This window comes from Dreissena polymorpha, chromosome 16, assembly GCF_020536995.1.
Source record: "Dreissena polymorpha isolate Duluth1 chromosome 16, UMN_Dpol_1.0, whole genome shotgun sequence".
NCBI classification, from domain to species: domain Eukaryota; kingdom Metazoa; phylum Mollusca; class Bivalvia; order Myida; family Dreissenidae; genus Dreissena; species Dreissena polymorpha.
This window is the reverse complement of record NC_068370.1, coordinates 1,429,632-1,450,125: the sequence shown is the minus strand read 5'-3', so window position 1 is coordinate 1,450,125 and position 20,494 is coordinate 1,429,632. Positions and strand designations below refer to the sequence as shown.

The window sequence follows — 20,494 nt, the reverse complement described above, 5'->3', positions numbered from 1 at the left end:
TTGATTGGGAATTTGTTCGTCTGCAAAGTCCACTCCTTTGGGAAAACTAATTTACTATAATTATTTCTATAAATTCATATGAGAAGAATAATATTATATTACAGTTTTTTTTGGCCCTATTTTATAGCCCAATAACGGCTTTGTTCACAATGGCAAAAGGTATGCTTTTTCCCCAAAATTTGGAAAAAACTCCCAATTTAATTTTTTCTTTCTTTTTAGAAGTGTAATGATTATTTTATCACAATTTTATTTCAATTACATGAAACAAAGTACAAAATAATGATTTATATGATTTTGATCTTTTAATTTGAATTATTGTACAGAGTTATATTGTAGCGAAAATGCTGCCAGTCAACTTACTGTTTTCTTGGAGGCTTGTGACCCCAAATCTGGAAGTTGATTGTCGTAAAACCATGGTCATAAAAGTTGATCTCCCTGTTCATTCTACAAAGACTGGCCCGTATAATGGAATTGCCCAGTAATTCTCGGGGTATATACACATGTAAGCGCGGGTCGTCAGTCATTTCTCTCTCTCTGAACCTAGCTGACGCTTGGGTAACATCGTGAAGACCACATAAACACTAACACACATTACGGAAAGAAGGGGAATTATTTTAGCATTATTGGCTGATACAAAGGGAATCCTGATTATATTGTATGTAGGGATCATTGAGATACGTGCAGCATCTAGGAGACACTGGGCTTCAAACCCGTGGTTCGGTTGTACACTACGGGGCCCGCGATTTTTGCCTAAATCACCCATCACCGCGTTTGTGCCAACGTGGCAAACCGCGGTGATTCGCCGCAAATCGCGATGATTCACCATGATAACACTCTACGGGTGATTCGCGATGACTCCGCCGTGATTTCACTGCGACCATCTCACGATAAAGATCAGCTGTTGAATCATCGCAAAACACTGCGAAACGCCGTGATTGGCGTTGACTTCTATATTTAAATTTCAACTTATTAACTAATGTCATTATTATTGACGATCACATTATATCGCGAAAATTTATTCCAATATGAAAGTTAACACCGTACTTGCTGAATGTCGAATCCTGATTTCCAAACAATATCTTTATTTGTTGAAATAACAATTGTACAGTACGGCTGACGCAAAACCAGTGTGCGAAATTCGCACTAGCCCGAAGGGTTTTGGCTAGTGAAAATCCATTCGGGCTAGTGGGAACTAAAAAATTCATATAGTAGGGCTAGTAAGAAATTTTTCTTTTTCGGCGTAAGCTGAATAAGCCAGCTTTTCACCTTAGCCTGACCTTTGTAAGTGTCCAATAAAATTTCCTGCGGCTAGGTACGAATGAATACACTTCATTTATTCCATTGGCTGATTTGAGTATACCACCAGAACATTGGAAACATATCCGCGTCTTTGTAACACTGTTTTACTGTATGAAACAATTTTATCTCGAATGAAAAGGCTTAATAGATAGAACAGTTTTACACTCAATTCTCGACATCAATACAGTTTGTGCGTACACCTTTTATTTTCAGAGTATTACCAGCGCAAGAGCGTTTATACTTAAAAGGCTATGTTCTCATATTTAGTACTTACTTCCTTATTCCTGTCAACATGTTAACATGTAAAAGTATAAAGAGCAATGGAAGCGAGGCCTCACTTTAAAGCATTGCATTTCAACCCGCGAGGTATATCGGGTCAATACGCGGACATTCAGAGTTTATATACAGGTCATCACCGGAGTTGGCGGCCAGTAAAATAATCGTTATATAATAAAGACGCTATCCGTGAACTAGGTGACCTGGAATTTTCTTTAGACCAGAAATATGTTAAATGAAGATATTCAGCAATATAATTATGGTATGTAAATAATAGATTCTTAATGTGTTTTCAACAATACAATGATAAATATTATTGTTGATAAATTTAACAATAATTATTCGTCCATATTGCCTAATGTACTAAAGTGATATTATGAGCATGTAACAGTTTATAGGTGTCTATCGCAACCGTTGATTATTTTTGATGTTTCTACTTCATATACACTTATATTAATTAATGCAGCATCATCATACTAAAACAATATACCAGAAAGAGAAAAATAATGCATTTGAATATCAACCGTACTTTCGTTTGACAACTGATCATGCGTTTACGAGTTGAACCTAAATTTAGTTTTAGTGCAGATTTGTTCATACGACACAAAGACACGAAATTGTTTTACGGATCATTTCAGCTTACAGGACTGGGTGGGTCACGTAAGAATATCAAATATAAAATATATTTTTATAAACAACTGGTAGCAAGGTGAGTTGCAGATAATTAATCAGTAACCACATTTTAACTAACTATTTTGACCTGTTAATTCTTTTCAGCTCAATTCAACAGTGCAAAATGCCCATAATATCTCTTTAAGCATTAGCACGATGATAATTGAAACTGTTAATAATCGAATCAAATAGCAATGCCCGACAAACCACTAAAACAGGTTTGTTCGAAGAACGCGCCTATAAATACGGATACTTCTCGTGTGGCCGGTTGACTCATATGTTTAAATTTCACTTCCATTCTTCTTTTGGTTTTCTGTTTTGTATCTATAGGTTTATGACCAGCAATATGTTATAATGTAAAATAAGCCGCGAAAACTCCCCGTAACATCCCGTACTGCGTGTGATGCAGCTAAGAACTGCACAGAAAAAGACATTCGCTATACTTGATCTCATTCATTAAACTATTTACGACGTATATCTTTTTTAATGATATTTCTTGTTATATATGTGTATAAAAATTTGGGCTATTACTTTAAAATCTGAAATTCGCACACTGCAAAACCAACAAAGTTCGCGGCTACAGATTCTTTTGTTCTCGAAGTTTCTCCGCATCCACAACGAGTATTCACTCCGAATCATGCCGAGGCACTCGGCGATAATTCGCGGATATAAGAAACAGGTACAGATAATAACCTGATATTTTTACTTCTACGCGATTGTTTTAACATTTCGTCAGCTTCTCTGCATACTTCATACAATTACCATCGGATGTCATCTGTCAATGTTTTTGTAGGTTAGTAACCATATCGAAAAGATTTACATAGTTTAATCTCGGAAACGAGACTTGCTTAAAACGTTGAAATAAACGATAAATATTTGCGTAAAACTTGCTAAAATACACAGACGACACAAATATAAAAAATGACGACCATTTGAATAAAATCAAATGTTTTTTTTGAAAATACTTCCACTTCGTCCCGATTTTCAGAAAATAACTTTTACACATGCATCTAAATTCAAATTTATACATTGCTTCAGATGATGTACGCGTCCCCAATCCCGATTGTACTGCTAGATCTATTTAATAAAATAGTAGCGTGTAAAATTCATTTGATGGAACAATAGTAAACGTTTGTCTTTACTATTTCTCGAGCAATGTTGAATGGCATATACTTTTGAAAATGGAAGCCGTGATCATTCTGAATTATCGTTATTTTAAATGTTTCAAACATAGTTGTTTACACTTAAAATAAGGCGGTGAATTGTTTGATTTGGTGGCATTCTGTTTCATTTCGGACCTCGTGCAATATTTCAGATCATAACCTCTGTGCTTTATTACTCGAACTTGTTAGTTTCTGACCACATGTGCTACTGAAAGTAACCATAGGGCTGTGTATTATGGTCCGTGGAAGTTGTCAAGCCCCGAACATTCAATATCCTGTGTATTACCAGAAACAAACTTAAGATAAGCACGTGTCGTCTGTCAAACAATGATTGTATAGCTGTTAACATATTGAAGTAGCTCAGACAGTTAATTCCCATATATGCTCTCGGAAACAGACTTGCATGAAACATTTAAAATAACGATATTTATTTTCATAAGAATTGCTAATATATAAATATATAAGTTTGACAATTTCAATAAACAGATATTGGTTTATTTTCACAATATTAACTCCCTTTCTCTATTCCCAGAAAATGATGTGTACATGTTGCATTAAATCTAAACTTAAATTAATTTGTTTATTGGTCGTTGAAGAATATTATGAACTGTACACGACATTTGTGTGTAGTCAGTATACAATGCAATAATTGTTTTAATAACGAAGGAACTGAAACAGCGTAACGGTTACAATACAGCGTGTTTTAATTATATTTTTTTAGAGGAAATGTCAATGCCAAGTATTTCGCTAGGTACCCCGGTAATTAAGTTGAAATTCACAACAAAACTTTTAATGGAAATTAAAATTAATGATATCAATGTTTTACCCACTATGAAATGTTTATTTACAAATAAATACAAACACGCCAATTTTCAGAACAAAGAAATTAATTGAATTCATTTGCACTATGTATTTGTGGCTAGAATTTGTAACCAAAAATAACTGTACACGACGCATGCAAACAGTGTCAGGTGATTTACGCATGTACAATACAACTGATCTGATTGGGCTCTTATTCATCAAATCTTTAAATAGAAACATATGCCGAAATTCATTTGATAATTTCGAACGTTTGTGTATGACATTCTTTGGGACTCTTATTGTCAATATTAACCAGAATTTGCTTTTAAATGGAAATCCGGCATATGCGGGATTATCGAGTAATGGATAAAGACGGAAGAAGTTGCGTGTATGTGATTGAGACAGTTGAAACGTATGTATCGGGGAATCGAGAGACTCGGAAAAATATGACGATTACATAACAATCAGTTATGAGTTCTCCATGGCTGCAGACTGTTAATTGCATCAAAAACGCAATTATCACTACTCCAGGTGCGGTGTCATACAGCTAGCTGCGAACAATGTTTTGTTTTATACCCAGCATTTAAAAAGACAATAAAAAACCTGTCAGGAACATGGGTGTGAAATACATGTTGACATTTTAAAAAGGATACTCAATTATATCTGCAAACAATGCTAATGATCCCATATTGCTATAATCTCTGTGAAGATTATATATGTACATGTAACGTAGGAAAATCGTTCTTCACCACGTTGTGCGGGAACCCGGTGAATCATGGTCGACCTAGCGTGATGAAACGCGCAAGATTGTGGTGATTTTTCACCCAAAATAAATAATGACCACCGCGTGTCGGTGATTTAGGCAAAAATCGCGGGCCGCGTAGTGTAGGACTTGGGTCATTGAGACACCGTCTAAACGCCAACTACATTATTAGAGGTCATTAGTAAGTGTTGAAATTGAGGAACCTGTCTTTTTCCCCTCGTTTCATGCATAGGGTTTCATGCACATGGTTTCATGCTGAGGGTTCCATGCATAGGGTTTCATACATGGTGTCTCGTGCATAGGGTTTGATGCCTATGGTTCTATGCATATGGTTCCATGCTTAGGGTTCCATGCATAGGGTTTCATGCAAAGGGTTTCATGCATATGGTTTCATGCATAGGGTTTCATGCATGGTGTTTCGTGCATAGGGTTTGATACCTATGGTTTCATGCATGCAGTGCTTTCAACAGGCCATTTATCGGTCCCTCCCCGGGGAGCTTGAATTTCAAAATCATAGTCCGCGGAGCGCCTGAAATTTTTCAATTAGTGTCTTTTTGCTCTTACTGCAACAGTAGCAGAAACTAGCCATTCTTAAGATCAAACAGGGATGGAAACTAATGTTTTACAATTGGTTGCCCACATTGGCAACCATCTTTACTATTTTGGTTGTCCAGCTAAAGACTAACGCGCCCATTACTATGTACATGTATTGTCATGTGTATCTAATACTTTCTTTAAATAAAAGATAACTGAACAAAATTGCTTACATTACACTCTTTCTGTGTATAATGTCTTAATATGAGTCTGAGTTGAATAATTTCCTTGGCCTTTATGAATAATTATTATTAAAATTATTAATCAACAGTGCCAATTTTATTAAATGTTTAATTGTACTTGAATGTTTCAAGCTTAAAAAATCTAGTTGCCCGTCTGGACTACTAACTTTTGAAATTAAGTTGGCCAGGCTAAAATCTACTTGCCCCGGGCTCACGGGCAACCACTAATTTCCATCCCTGTCGAAGCGATACCAACTTTGCCGAAATTTTCGAAAGCTGATTTACGATCCTTTGTCTATCGCTTTAACCAGCTTAAGCCCGCCTAAACGCGCAGCGTTGTTGTATTGGAAAATCTATATTGGCAAATGAGAGCGCACGCTTTTTGTGAGCGACAGATTCTGTGGGTAGACAAAACATGCAGTTTATTTATGCAGATGACTCGTGGCGTTAATGTCATTGTCACAGAAATATTGCACAATTATTTAGAAGACGTTGATGGCAACCGGCTGTAATCCTCGTGGACATTGTGCATTTCATTCATAATACTGTCAAAACATTTACTAGACTTGTAAAGCGTTTTAACAAATTATCGTTGAAATCACTTTTTAGTGTTAATGTTTTGTTGAAATCTCAAATGAGCATAATTAAATTTGTTATCCGAAACACACTCCCGAATGTTTATGTGAAAATGTTTGTAATCCGTAACACACTTCCAAATGTAAATGTTAACACGATGTTAACATCCTGATGCTTCAAATATTAACAGTGCAAATTTATTTTGTATTGACTCATTGTTAATAATAAGGGCGGGAAAATTATGCAGCATGTACAACATTGCGTCATTTGCATAAAAAGCGTGGGTGTATTGAGCGTTGCATTTAAATGCACACAACATGTCGGGGGATTTACGCATGTTCATTGGGAATATTTCATTAAATCTATAAATAGTCACTTATGACGAAAATCATTTGATACTTTAGAAAAATGGAAACTCATGAGGACTTTTATCGTCAATATTAAGCGGAATTTGCTTTCAAAAATGGAATACACGGGATTATAGGGTAATGAAAAGAAACTTAAAAAGTAAGTATGCAGTCCATGTAATAGAGTCGGGTTAATAGGGATGTATTGGGGAATTGTTCAAGTCGGATTTTACTATCTATGCCGGACTGTTAAAAAACGATTGAAAATTATATCTTTTTAACTGGGGTTCATTTTTTAAGAGTCATTGTGCAACAAATGACGTCTTTTGACGCTTTTTTTCTTAGAGTTATTACGCACCAAAGAACGTCAATTGACACGTTAAATTAAAAAAAAACAACGTTGAGAGGGGACACCTCTCCCAAACCACCCCATATCAGCAACGGGGCGGCTGAAAAAAATCCTATGGAAAGCACTGGCATGGTGTTTAATGCATAGGGTTTCATGCATAAGGTTAAGTGCATAGGGTTTGATGCCTATGGTTTCATGCATGATGTTTCATGCATAGGGTTTCGTGCATAGGGTTTCATGCATGGTGTTTAGTACATAGGGTTAAGTGTGTGTGGTTTTGTGTATGATGTTTGAGATAAAGGTTTAAATGCCCATCATTTTTGTGTATAATGTGAGTTCATACTAACAGTTTCATGGTAAAAGATTCGAACTTGAGGGTTCCTGGTCTAGTTTTATCAGAGAGAAATCAGGGTAGTAGTTTGGGGAGAAAGGTTTTGATTATGTTTGTACTGTTTAGAGAAGTTAAGTATCGTATAATTGTTGTTGTTATTTTTGTTTGTTTCAAATCAACTTGGCAAGGAAGCCACGAGGAAAATTCATATAACCATTCTGTACAGTTTGCCCAGTGAGTTAACCCTAACTTAACCCAGGCGAAACGATGACCATGGAAGACCATGGTCACCATGGTTTTTGATGGTTTACCATGGTATTTGATTGCCAGCCATCAAAAACCGTGGTGGAACATGATCAGGAACATGGTTGACCATGGTCACAAAAAACATGGACCATGGCCGGCAATGGTGACCATGGTCAACCATGGTTGGCAATGGTGACAAAAGACAGACCATGGTTGAACATGGTCACACACAAAAATAGACCATGGTCGGCAATAGTGACCATGGTGAACCATGGTCGGCAATGGTGACAAAAGACAGACCATGGTTGGACATGGTCATTGCTGTTTTTACAAAGGAAGAATAGTGTGTGCACAGGAAGTTGAAATGGGCAAGCTGAATAAAGACACATGGTTTATGTTTTGTTATGAAATGTAAGTCTTTAATAAATTACCGGCTAAACTGATAAGCCATTTGTTCCATTTTAACTTCTTTGGCACTGTGTTCACCTATGTTTCCCAATTTTTGCTACATTGTTTCACTTTTTCCTCTGCTTTATGAATGTTTTTGTCATCAACATAATCAGAAGCATAACCAATCATTTCATACTCATTAACTGTTCGCTAACATGTTGATGAAGTGTCAGCAATTCAAATGATTTTATTACAATGTTGAATTTTATCTTTAAGTTCTTTCAGTAATTCAATGGCCCTGGACACACAATATTCCCTTAAAGTAAGAGCCTTTCTACGCAAGTGTTCAATGCCAAAAAGATAATTATTAATGTCAAACTGCCTATTATTTCTAATTTTGGTAAATACAAAACTGAACTATCAAGCCTGACCTTTTTCCTGGAATTCTCTAGGAAATTCTTGCAGAAATTCCAGCAGTTATCATCAGCCTTTTTCTGTCAAAACCATGACCACCTAAGACCGTGGTGCCGTTTTACAAAAGGAAGGCCATAAGACTATGGTCTTCCATGGTAGACCATGGTCATAATTGACCATGGTAGACCATGGCAAACCACGTTTTGTTAAATGGCACCACACAGTCTTTGACCATGGTCAACCATGGTATATGGCCATGGTCTACCATGGTATTTGGCCATGGTCAACCATGGTATTCGGCCAAGTTTTCCACCATGGCCAGCCCCAAATGAAGAAGGGGGTGGTGTTGTGTTGCCTTGTTTTTATGTGATTAATCACTCTGATATCAAGGGTTGCTTTAAAGCAAGCTGTGTTTGCTTCTGGAAAAATCGCCAGAAGGTTCTGCTATGGATCTGTCAATTGAAACCACACCAAAAGCATAAATTAAAAGCATGGGTGATTTTTGCCGCCTTCTTTTGTTTATAAAATATTCAACCAGTTAGTTTCATGGTTATACTTTTAGGTCATATGCCCAACCGTGTAACTCTGATCAATATTTTAGCTTAATTACCAGTATGATCCTCTTTTTATTTAGACATTTAAGTTTATTTAATTTTTAACCAGGTTTTCCAAGGGAAAAAACTGGTTATTAGATTGGCGAATGCGGGCTGGCTGGCTGTCGGGCTGGCGGGCGGGCGGAACAAGCTTGTCCGGGCCATAACTATGTCGTTCATTGTCAGATTTTAAAATCATTTGGCACATTTGTTCACCATCATTGGACGGTGTGTCGCGTGAAATAATTACGTCGATATCTCCAAGGTCAAGGTCACACTTTGAGTTCAAAGGTCAAAAATGGCCATAAATGAGCTTGTCCTGGCCATAACTATGTCATTCATTGTGAGATTTTAAAATCATTTGGCACATTAAATTGTTCACCATCATGGGACAGTGTGTCACACGAAAGAATCACGTCAATATCTCCAATGTCAAGGTCGCCACGACTAAAAATAGATTTTTTTAAAAAACAAACTTACAAAGGGGGTTAATTTTGTTTGTTCATTTCAAAAGTTCAGTTTGAGTTTTCTCCCTTTATCAGATTTTTTTTTCACAATGAAAACCTGGTTTTGTGACAATTTTGTCCCTTGTTATTTTATTTCTTTGTTGCTCACTTGAAAATTAACCAATATATGTAGGGTCATCATGTAAGATTGTATGCTTATTCCAATATTATTGGAATTAGCATATAATCTTACATGATGACCCTACATTATACATAAATTGGTACTCTGACCAGTATTTTAGCCAAATTAGGTCCCCTTTTGAAGTTGGAATATTGTTTTTTGACAAGAAACAAAATAGTCCATGGAAGCAATTAATTCAAAACATGAATGCTTTTTATTTATTTTTCACTGCCATTGGTACCAGAAAGTGCCATTTCTTTCAGGTCTGTAGAGAACAGCTCATCAAATGACCATTTCACAAAAAAACCAGGTGCATCTGCATAAATTGTTATCTAGGATCAGCCTGTGCAGCCCACAAAGGCTTAATCAGATTTGGAACATTACCCTCTTCATTAATCACATATCAGCCTCTGTGGATAGTGACACAGGCTAATCTGAGATAACAATGTATGCAGATGCACTGCACTGGGGTTTCCCTTGAAAAGGTCCATTTGCTTTTGTTTTCTTTATTGTATATTTTTGTTTTCTTCATTGTGATTGTTTTTACAATTTCAGTGATTACATACCAATCAGGTTATGTTGTTTATATTTTTAGAATGATAAATATGTGATTGTTATTACAAGTTCTGTGATTACATACCAATCCGGTTATGTTGTTTATATTTTAAGAATAATTAATATGTGACTGTTATCACAAGTTCTGTGATAACATACCAATCAGGTTATGTTGTGTTTTTTTAAAATGATTAATAAACGATTTTGACGGTTAAAGTTTGTTTTGAGACAATCCCTGTTATAAAAAAAGCACCTGCTGTCACTAGATTCACTATTGGAGAATATTAACCGGAAATGGAGAAACTGTACGATCGAGGAAAAAATAATTACACATTTATATTTAGAAACTAACTGAAAATCAAGGTGAGCGAAGGATCGAGGTTGAAATTATCTGACAAATACCCTTTATTCGAAATCAATCTTGGTCGCTGTTTAAAAAATATACATTGATAACTTTGTAAGTGATTTGGAACTGACGACCTCGCTGTATGATTTAAATTGAATGCATTGATACATTAACACTCAGGGTTTTTTCTCTACTTTTAAGGAAGATAATCCATGGCTATGGAATTATGAATTTAAGCTGCATTTTTAAGAAATTGGGAAAATAAATTCAGTAGTCTTCTATTTTCGCGCAAAAGTCCTCTGATTTGGGATATACTTATTTGATAGAACGCTTTATAATAATTCAAATAAAAAAAAAAAAAAAATCATTTTTATATTATTATATACTTTTTTAGATGTTATTGAATTAAAATTGAGATAAAATGAGCATAAGACCAGGTTTTTTTACCTTATATAACAGACGCCAAATATCAGCGTCTTCCCCAAGCAATCTAGGCTATTTTTTTCCCCTTTCCGGACCAAAAAATTCCCCAAGCGTAAGCTTTTCCCCTTCATAAAACAGTTCAAAACGATTGACTTTTACAGCAAATTCGCTCGAAATCGTACAAAACACTGTTTGGTACCCGTCCAATTATGGTTCCCAACCCATACACGCCGTTCTGTACTGTTTAAATGTTACGACAATGATTACCTCCCTTGGCCAATTTAAGATAACTGTCAACTCATTTTACGTTAAATGTCACCAAAAAAGGCAAAATGTCGCATAACTGGCGAAATTACCGGAAAAAAGCCCCCCAAAATTGCGAATAACACGGTTATTTCAGCTTTCTTCACAAAAGTAAGTCCACTGCAGCAGTCTGTTCCTGAACGGTCTGAAACTGTCACAGCCAGTCCCTGTCAAGGTCAACTCAGTCTGGCACAGTCGGCCAAAGTTAGTCCCTGTCATGAAGTGATCACTTTGACAAAGTCGGTCATAGTCTGTCCCAGCCAAGATAATCAAGGGAAATGCCTCTGTTAAATTGTGTAATAACATGTAAATTAACCACAAATATTGATGTCTTTTTTTTTTAACCCAATTAACAGTAAAAGTAAGACCCTTAAAGTATTTCCCCTATTAAGGAAAAAATGCGCATGATTTTTCCCCTAAAGTGGAAAATCGCACTTGAAATTTCCCCTAAAGTGGAAAATCGCGCATGAAATTTCCCCAACCTAAGGGCTAAAGGCCCCTTCCCCTACAACCCCAAAAAAACCCTGAAGACACTTCTTTCTCTAAAAAAAAAAAAAGCACATTTTGGGAAAAAAGTTTACTTTTTGGGATTGGGAATATAGCTGTTTTTCAGCTATTAAAACGGGCCAAAGAAAACCCTGACACTATTTGCCTTGTTTTGAGGAGTATTTTAGATGACACATTCAAGTAATTAGCTTGTTTACTGCAATAATTTTTATTTACAATTGCATCTGTTAAAATTTAAAATACATGAATATTTATGTGTTTCCGTTTTCATACTGAAGTTAACTGAATTTCATCACGTTTCAGGCATGTTGTGCTCATTGTACATAAGGCACAGGAAAAGACCTGCATGAGCAAAAATTGGATCAGCCAAGTGGGTCAACGTTCCGTGCAAATGAGTCGTTTGTTAGGCGTTAACACGTCATGCAGAAAAGAACTACCATGCTGTCCAGTGGGAGGCTGCCTGTGACGCCCCTCAGAATGTGACAAATAGTTAAGTCACTATGGGAACATTAAAGGCCCTTGTCTGCGCTTTCCTTAACATCTATTGGCTGATGATATAAATGATACCGCATACAACCAAGTTCAACAAACTCTAGGAGCTCATGAAACTACAGGGGGTGAGCATGCTCAATAATCTGAACCATGGAGAGAACAACAAGGCGCCATTGTAGGTTTATTCAAGAGACAGTGCTGACAATGGGGAGTCAGAAAGTTACGCTGTGACAATCTTGAGAAAGTGATTTTATGATTCTCATCCACGAGATGACGGACATAGCCACCGTGTTGGTGTGTAAATGACTCTGAACTACAATGTTTTAGTATAAATACTATGTGCTACAATAAATGGTTATGAGCAACTATGAACAATGACTGTACAAAATATGAACTACAATAAACATCTTCATGTATCATCTCAGAACCACATTGAAAAACTATGAACATATGTGAACCATTTTAAATTATTTTTAACTATTCTGAGCTAATATAAAAGTGGACTTGTTTGTTTCACTCATCAACTTCTATTGAACAAAAATGAACTACGACTCACATCAGTGCTATTTGCTACTCCTATGAAGTTTTAGGCAAAGAAGACGTTATTGGGTGCCCTCACAAAAAGTAGGTCAGACTTTAAAATCTTGTTGTGCTTTTGTTGCTTGTATTTTTTATGTGTGTTGTATTTGTTTTTTTTTACTTAAAGCATACATGCCAGACGTCCCGATCTTGGCGGGACAGTCCTGCTTTTGGGGTGTTTGTCCTGGTGTCCCGATGTAACACTTTTTGTCCTGACATTCGAACAAAACGATATACGCTCTTTAAGTTCACAATAAAATTCCCTATTCAAGCTCCGTCTGGCTTTAATTACCATTGCTTATCCCTTTATTGCCCCCTATAAATAAACCATATCTACTAATCGAGTGATCCAGTGTTGTTTTTGACACATTATCAGCGATATATCGGCAAAATTATTGATTTAATCGGGCATTCACACCAGGGTATTTTAATGATAAGGGTCGTTGCTAGGGATAGATGCATCGTAGTGCATTAAGCAGATTGCTTTTGTATTTCATGGCCCAAATCAAGTCCAAAGATACTATTATTTCGCGGTATTCAGTGTATTATATGTCAAACAAATCGAGCGCTGACCGATACCAGAGACATAAATTTACTTTCGTTTTTGGCTGATTTTCAGAAAATAATTTGTACATATTGCATCAATCTAAAGTTAGAACTTAGAGTTAATGGATGATTGGTTGAATAAAAAAAACAATGCTTGATGTGTGCACATCCCGTTGAACGTTGCTTAGTCACAAATGGGTTCATCTGCATAGTGCACATAGTGTTTTATCCAGGCCGTTTAAGCGTGGCGCGGCGCCACGCCGCTTTTTTGAAGCGCCTCGCTGCCCCTTTCAAAGCAAATCAGCGCCACGCTGCCCTGTTTAAAGGCCGCCGCCCTGTTTTCCGCCGTGCGCGACCTTATTGATAACATCTAATTGCCTCTTGACCAAGCTTCTAAGCCGACTATTATCAGCGAAGATTCGCGCGGTTGTGAATACGTCATGCGTGAATAACCATGTGTCAATATCAAACGATAATTTCAGTGGCTTTGTAACACTAATCGGTCCGTATACAATCCTGCACAGTTACTTAGGAGACTTGATGAAAACCTCAATGTTATTCACGTGGAAATTGTGCATTTTATGCATAATTCAGGTATATCAAAACATTTATTTTTACGCGTAATTAGATTTAAAAAAAACACCAGTTGTATCTGTAAAATATTGATATGATTTCAATTTAATGCAAAACAGTTTTAAGTTAATAAAAATTAATTTACAGGGCTTGCACTAAGCAGCGTACGGCCGTATATTACGCCCGATAATTGTTTCCATACACCGATTACAAAACCCCATGACGTCCACTGTACTTCCTAAAAATTGGCCATACGCCGAAAATAGCAACCCGTGACATATTAAAGCTGTCGATTAAAATAACGCTCCGCCTCCTATCCAATACAATTGGCACAGGCTCATATATTAAAGCTGTCGATTAAAATAATGCTCCGCCTCCTATCCAATACAATTGGCGCAGGCTCACAGTAGATGTGTGTTGATGAATTGTAGCAGACGACAATCTTAACACGTTTGCTGTTCACGGTTAGGCAGACCGCGCTTGATTGGAGCATGTGCTTGTTTATTGTCACGATGTTTTGATTACAATAACGTGTGAATGTCGGCAAAGAAGTTGATACCCCGTCTTGGACCTCGTTTGGCCAAAAGTTGTTAATTGTTGTAACAGTAGTAGGCCTGCACCATTGGTTCAATTAAAAACATTATGACCCGTTTGTAACTTGTCAAAATATGTTAATTGGCAAACACAGATATGAATTTTACAAAAATATTGAACTTGTACCACTTATCATTCGTGTTTAGAATGTCGCAACATACGCTTTCCGATTTTGGCATTCCACTTTCGACGAAACGTAAATTAGAAATTGATGCCAATTGCTTTGTAAGCAAAACAAGTTTATATCGGAGACCAATTAACGTGTATTGAATTAATTGACAATGAACAAAAGACAGTACGGCGCCGTTCCTAGTTACACTTTTTGCGAAATAAAATGTACACAATACAACACGTGGTCATGAAAACAATGTCATTACGCAAAACTTTCTGACTATTCAACAAAGTGTTAGTGTTTGTGAATCTCCATTTAAGATGCATATAAAGGACTTGTTTGTGCAATGTGTGTAACGTTTTAAATATAAATAATTGTTTAAGAGGGTAACTCATTTAACAGTTTTCTAAGACTTCTTTGAAAAGCTATAGTTTGTATAAGATATATATCCTATGGTGTTTAATCGTGTTTTTTTGTTACTACATGAAAATATAAAACACATAATAAAATATAAATTCTGGATTTTGTTGGTTTAATTATTCAACAATAAATCTCAAAACTATACATACAATGTTTGTGTGTAACAAAGCTTGTTATTAAGTCACTATACAGATATATTTGTGCCCTTTTTATGGATGTCGCGCGCTAAAGTGCCCTTTTTTGAAATTTTGCACCATGCCCTTTTCCCTTCCTGTATAAAACACTAGCACATGTTTGTTTACTTTCAGAAAATGGAGAACGTCTGTGTTCATGCAATTCTAAACACATTTATCATCATTATTTGCCAGAAATTATGAGGTTTTGTAAGTAATTAGCTGATTACTGACTTCAGTAAAGGTGGCATGATTGATCATTTTAGATGTCCTGCTTTTTGGCCAAATGTCCCAACATTTTTAATGGACTGTCCTGATTTGGACCCGAAAATTTCTGGCATGTATGCCTAAAGTGATGTCCATCTGATTGTTGTTTGGTTTTGTTATTTATGTTTTCTCAATATTTTGTTTTGTTTGTATTTGTTTTCAATGTCTTTTATTCATGCTTCTTTTTTGTTTAAGTCTTGCATGTTCAGCCCTTTTTCTGTCTATTTGGGGAAAAGTACCTAGCAAAATGGGGATTTTTCGAGTCACGAAATCTTCCAAATAGGGAATAATTTTCATCAACAAAAGCATTATATGGGCAGGGTTTTTTCCAGCCATTTTGGATAAAAATCATATAAATTATGGTTATATATTTTGTAGGTATTTTGTATAAAACCTGTTTAATCACCTATTTTGTTCATCAAACAAATTTGATGCTGACCAATACGCATCAATGTTTCACATAAATTAACTTTTGTTTTTGACTGATTTTCAGAAAATAATTTGTAACATATTGCATCAATCTAAATTTAGAGTGAATTGACGATTGGTTAAATAAGAAAAGTGCTCGAAGCGCTCACATCGCGTCACATGATTTACATATGTTCAAGGGGATATCCCTGTACTGATTGGATGTCAAAGCGAGGCTGCCAGGGAAACCCCACAATTCAATTTATAGAGTATTTTAAATTCCGAAAATTAAAAGAACGATGTGTTCACGAATTTCTGAAACACATGAATCGTCAAAATTGGGCAGAAATTTGAGTTTTTGTTAGTAATATATTGACTTAAGTAAAGGTGACAGGATTGATCGTTTTAGGTGTCTTGCTTTTTGCTCAAATTTCCCGACAATGTTGTGATTTGGACCTGGAAAATTGGTGCATGTATTTCGGATGTTAATTTTCGAATACTTTTTCCCCCAAATTTAAATCCAGACCGATTGATGTTGTGGGAAAAAATATATATTTATATAAATATATATATATATATATACATTTTTGCAAGATTACCATAGTGTGAACTTAAGTACAAATTGTGTACAGAGTACATTTTTACCAGTGTAGCAAACAACAAGATGCATATTAATTGCTTGTTCTAGGTGGTTTAAAACATGTATAAATCAGGGTGAGTTGTATACAGTATACAAAAACACTACAGGAGTAAATATTGTGCTTGAACTGTATTCTTTAGTCATATTTTCTTTAGAATAAAGCGTTCTTAATATAAATCATGCCTAATGTGACACAGTAGCTTTTCTATAATCAAAATTCGTTCAGCGAAATACTGTGGTCAGTGAAGCGTTAATCTCTATCGTGACACAGTAGACTTTATATTATCACACTTTGTTCAGCAATCACTGTGGTCAGTGAAGCGTTAATCTATATCGAACATAACATAACATACATGTTGTCTTTCTTTGTTTATGTGAAGATTGTGTTGTTTATACTATGTCATCAATATATGCGTAATCTACGAAAGAAGCTGAGGAACATCGGAGATAGCGAAAATGTACGGAATTAAATTGCAAAATGTAAACATTTCTTCAAATTATGAAACAGGCATATCTTCCATAATTCTTGACAATGTTGCACCTAGGCTGTGTTTTTATCATTTTTTATGCAAGAGTAACTGAAATCCGGTAAAAATTAGACCAGTTTATATGCAAAATAATTGGATTCGTCACCTTTATTGTTACTTTAAAAAGCGCCCCTCTATTTTTCTGTGAAATGCCCTTTTGGTTAGTTACATTCTTTCATCATTTTCCAAAACCCAGTCACTCAACTGTTGTAAATTACACAATCTCACAGTGGGGTACTCGACTATCGTCATAAACTGCTTAAAGCTTTTTTCACCTGTGTAAGTAACTCAATAGTTAATGCCGCAGGGAAAAGACATTGCCATGGGTGTAATGTGCTGTAAGCCATGACATCAAGCTGTTACCATCTCAGAGTGTTAGCATGCGGGCGTATTGTTTGATGCACTTTGTGAAAATTGACCAGTCGCCAAATTATCGATCACTCCGCCCACATAGTCACGTGGTCTAGTGATAAGAAAACTCCGACAAGCAGATCGCAATTATAGCGGATTACATGAGCGAAATACTATATTTGTAACGATGTATCATGCTCTTTTCTATAACATAAATTATTAAAGCCGCACAGTAAACTAAACTGCTTTGTAAAACTTTAATACAATCATAAATGCTTTAGAAAAAAATGGCGTAATCAAAATAAATGAGTTAACGGCAGACTGACTATCAGAAACGTTTCTTATACATAATATAGGGAGTTGATGAAAATCCGTTGCAAAAATGAGCATTTATTTTATATTGATTTTGAACTTGTATTTCATCGTCTGACAGTGAATCCGGTGGCTATTCATATATAATTTTGAAAATATTTTTATTAAATGCAAATGACACATCCATATCATGATGGGTTTTTTGTTTATTAAAAATGTTTAGATCTATGTTTTATTGTGTTATTTTTAAAAAGACACCGATTTTTTTATTTAGATATAAATTAAATTTTGATTGTAACCATAATTTAATACAGGCCTAATTTCATGGTTTCACTAACAGATAGTCTAATATGCATTTTATTTCATTTATTTTTAATGCGAACCTGTTACATTTCACTATCGAAAAATGAAATGTTGGTATTACGGTGCTGTTCACGAACATTCGAATTGAATACATTTAGCATATTATGCATTTGCTTATTATCCCCCGCCAGAGGCGGAGGGATATTGTTTTGGCGTTGTCCGTCCGTCCGGCACTTTTGTGTCCGGAGCCATATCTTGGAAGTGCTTTGGCGGATTTCTTTGAAACTTGGTATGAGTATATATATGCATAAGAGGATGATGCACGCCAAATGGCATTGTACACCATCTGTTAAAAACAGAGTTATGGCCCTTTGTATCTTGAAAAAATGCTTTTTACTATAGGCACTTTTGTGTCCGGAGCCATATCTTGGAAGTGCTTTGGCGGATTTCATTGAAACTTGGTATGAGTATATATATGCATAAGAGGATGATGCACGCCAAATGGCATTGTACACCATCTGTTAAAAACAGAGTTATGGCCCTTTGTATCTTGAAAAAATGCTTTTTACTATAGGCACTTTTGTGTCCGGAGCCATATCTTGGAAGCGCTTTGGCGGAGGGATATTGTTTTGGCGTTGTCCGTCCGTCCGGCTGTCCGTCCGTCTGTCCGTCCTTCCGGCACTTTTGTGTCCGGAGCCATATCTTGGAAGTTCTTTGGTAGATTTCATTTAAACTTGGTATGAGTATATATATGCATAAGAGGATGATGCACGCCAAATGGCATTGTACACCATCTGTTAAAAACAGACTTATGGCCCTTCGTATCTTGAAAAAATGCTTTTTAGTGTCCGGAGCCATATCTTGGAAGTGCTTATGCGGATTTCATTGAAACTTGGTATGAGTATATATATGCATAAGAGGATGATGCACACCAAATGGCATTGTACACCATCTGTTAAAAACAGAGTTATGGCCCTTTGTATCTTGAAAAAATGCTTTTTACTATAGGCACTTTTGTGTCCGGAGCCATATCTTGGAAGCGCTTTGGCAGATTTCATTATCCCCACCAGAGGCGGAGGGATATTGTTTTGGCGTTGTCCGTCCGTCCGGCTGTCCGTCCGTCTGTCCGTCCTTCCGGCACTTTTGTGTCCGGAGCCATATCTTGGAAGTTCTTTGGTGGATTTCATTTAAACTTGGTATGAGTATATATATGCATAAGAGGATGATGCACGCCAAATGGCATTGTACACCATCTGTTAAAAACAAACTTATGGCCCTTCGTATCTTGAAAAAATGCTTTTTAGTGTCAGGAGCCATGTCTTGGAAGTTCTTTGGCGGATTTCATTGAAACTTGGTATGAGTATATATATGCATAAGAGGATGATGCACGCCAAATGGCATTGTACACCATCTGTTAAAAACAGACTTATGGCCCTTTGTATCTTGAAAAAATGCTTTTTACTATAGGCACTTTTGTGTCCGGAGCCATATCTTGGAAGTGCTTTGGCGGATTTCATTTAAACTTGGTATGAGTATATATATGCATAAGAGGATGATGCAAGCCAAATGGCATTGTGCACCATCTGTTAAAAACAGACTTATGGCCCTTTGTATCTTGAAAAAATGCTTTTTACTATAGGCATTTTTGTGTCCGGAGCCATATCTTGGAAGCGCTTTGGCGGATTTCTTTGAAACTTGATATTGTGAAGGCTTAAGAACCTTCCTTTGTCTTAGTTTTGTGTTATTGTCCTCCGTCCGTCCATCTATCATTATGTTCATCTGTCCAATTTGCACCCATCCTCAAACAAAGCATATGTTGCGGGGGATACCTTGGGCCTTTCAGGCCCTCTTGTTTATAACAAGATGGCACTTATATGTTAATTGCAATTTTCACAATTTTCTCCCAGTATCAATATATGTTGTATTAGAAATGTTGTTGTTGTTGTTGTATCATAAGCCGTACATTTTACACTTGAAGTAGCTTTAAGCTGGCTAAGCCGGGGTTGAAATCACCTTTTTGTTGTTTTTACTTTAGTTAAAACAATATTTAAGTTAACAATTTATAATGATTTTCCTTGTTTATGATCCACTGAAAATAAATATATAATTGGAAATCATTTAAGTAATTAAATAGTTTTCTTTTCTTGTGTACAGTACCTAACAATGCCTTAATGTTCCTTAATTCTGAGATCCACGCAACATACTGTCATTTATTAATCATCGACAATTACGCTGAGATTAATAAGCACGTGTGGCAATTATTATGTTGCCCAAACTGCTTAATAATATTATTGTGCATCAAACCAAATAACACGTTTTTATAGAACACACAACTGGTGTGGTTAAACTATTTATTGTGTTTGTTTTCTCATTACTCCTTCATATGTTCAATAAATAAAGATAAAATAATAACCTTTTATAAAGTATGTATAGCACCTAC

At 35.9% G+C, this 20,494-nt stretch overlaps 1 protein-coding gene across 6 annotated transcripts in view; it reads left to right on the top strand.

The window, feature by feature from the left end:
* Positions 1-20,494, top strand: part of LOC127862565 (uncharacterized) — a 293,520-nt gene that overhangs the window by 146,037 nt on the left and 126,989 nt on the right. For 2 of the 6 annotated variants that reach the window (XM_052401756.1, XM_052401755.1), the window contains exon 1: positions 12,438-12,873. The exons of the other annotated variants lie outside the window; for them this stretch is intronic. The gene's annotated coding sequence lies outside the window, so the exon portion shown is untranslated. Of the gene's footprint in view, positions 1-12,437; positions 12,874-20,494 lie in introns of those variants that run through there. 6 annotated transcript variants of the gene reach the window in all.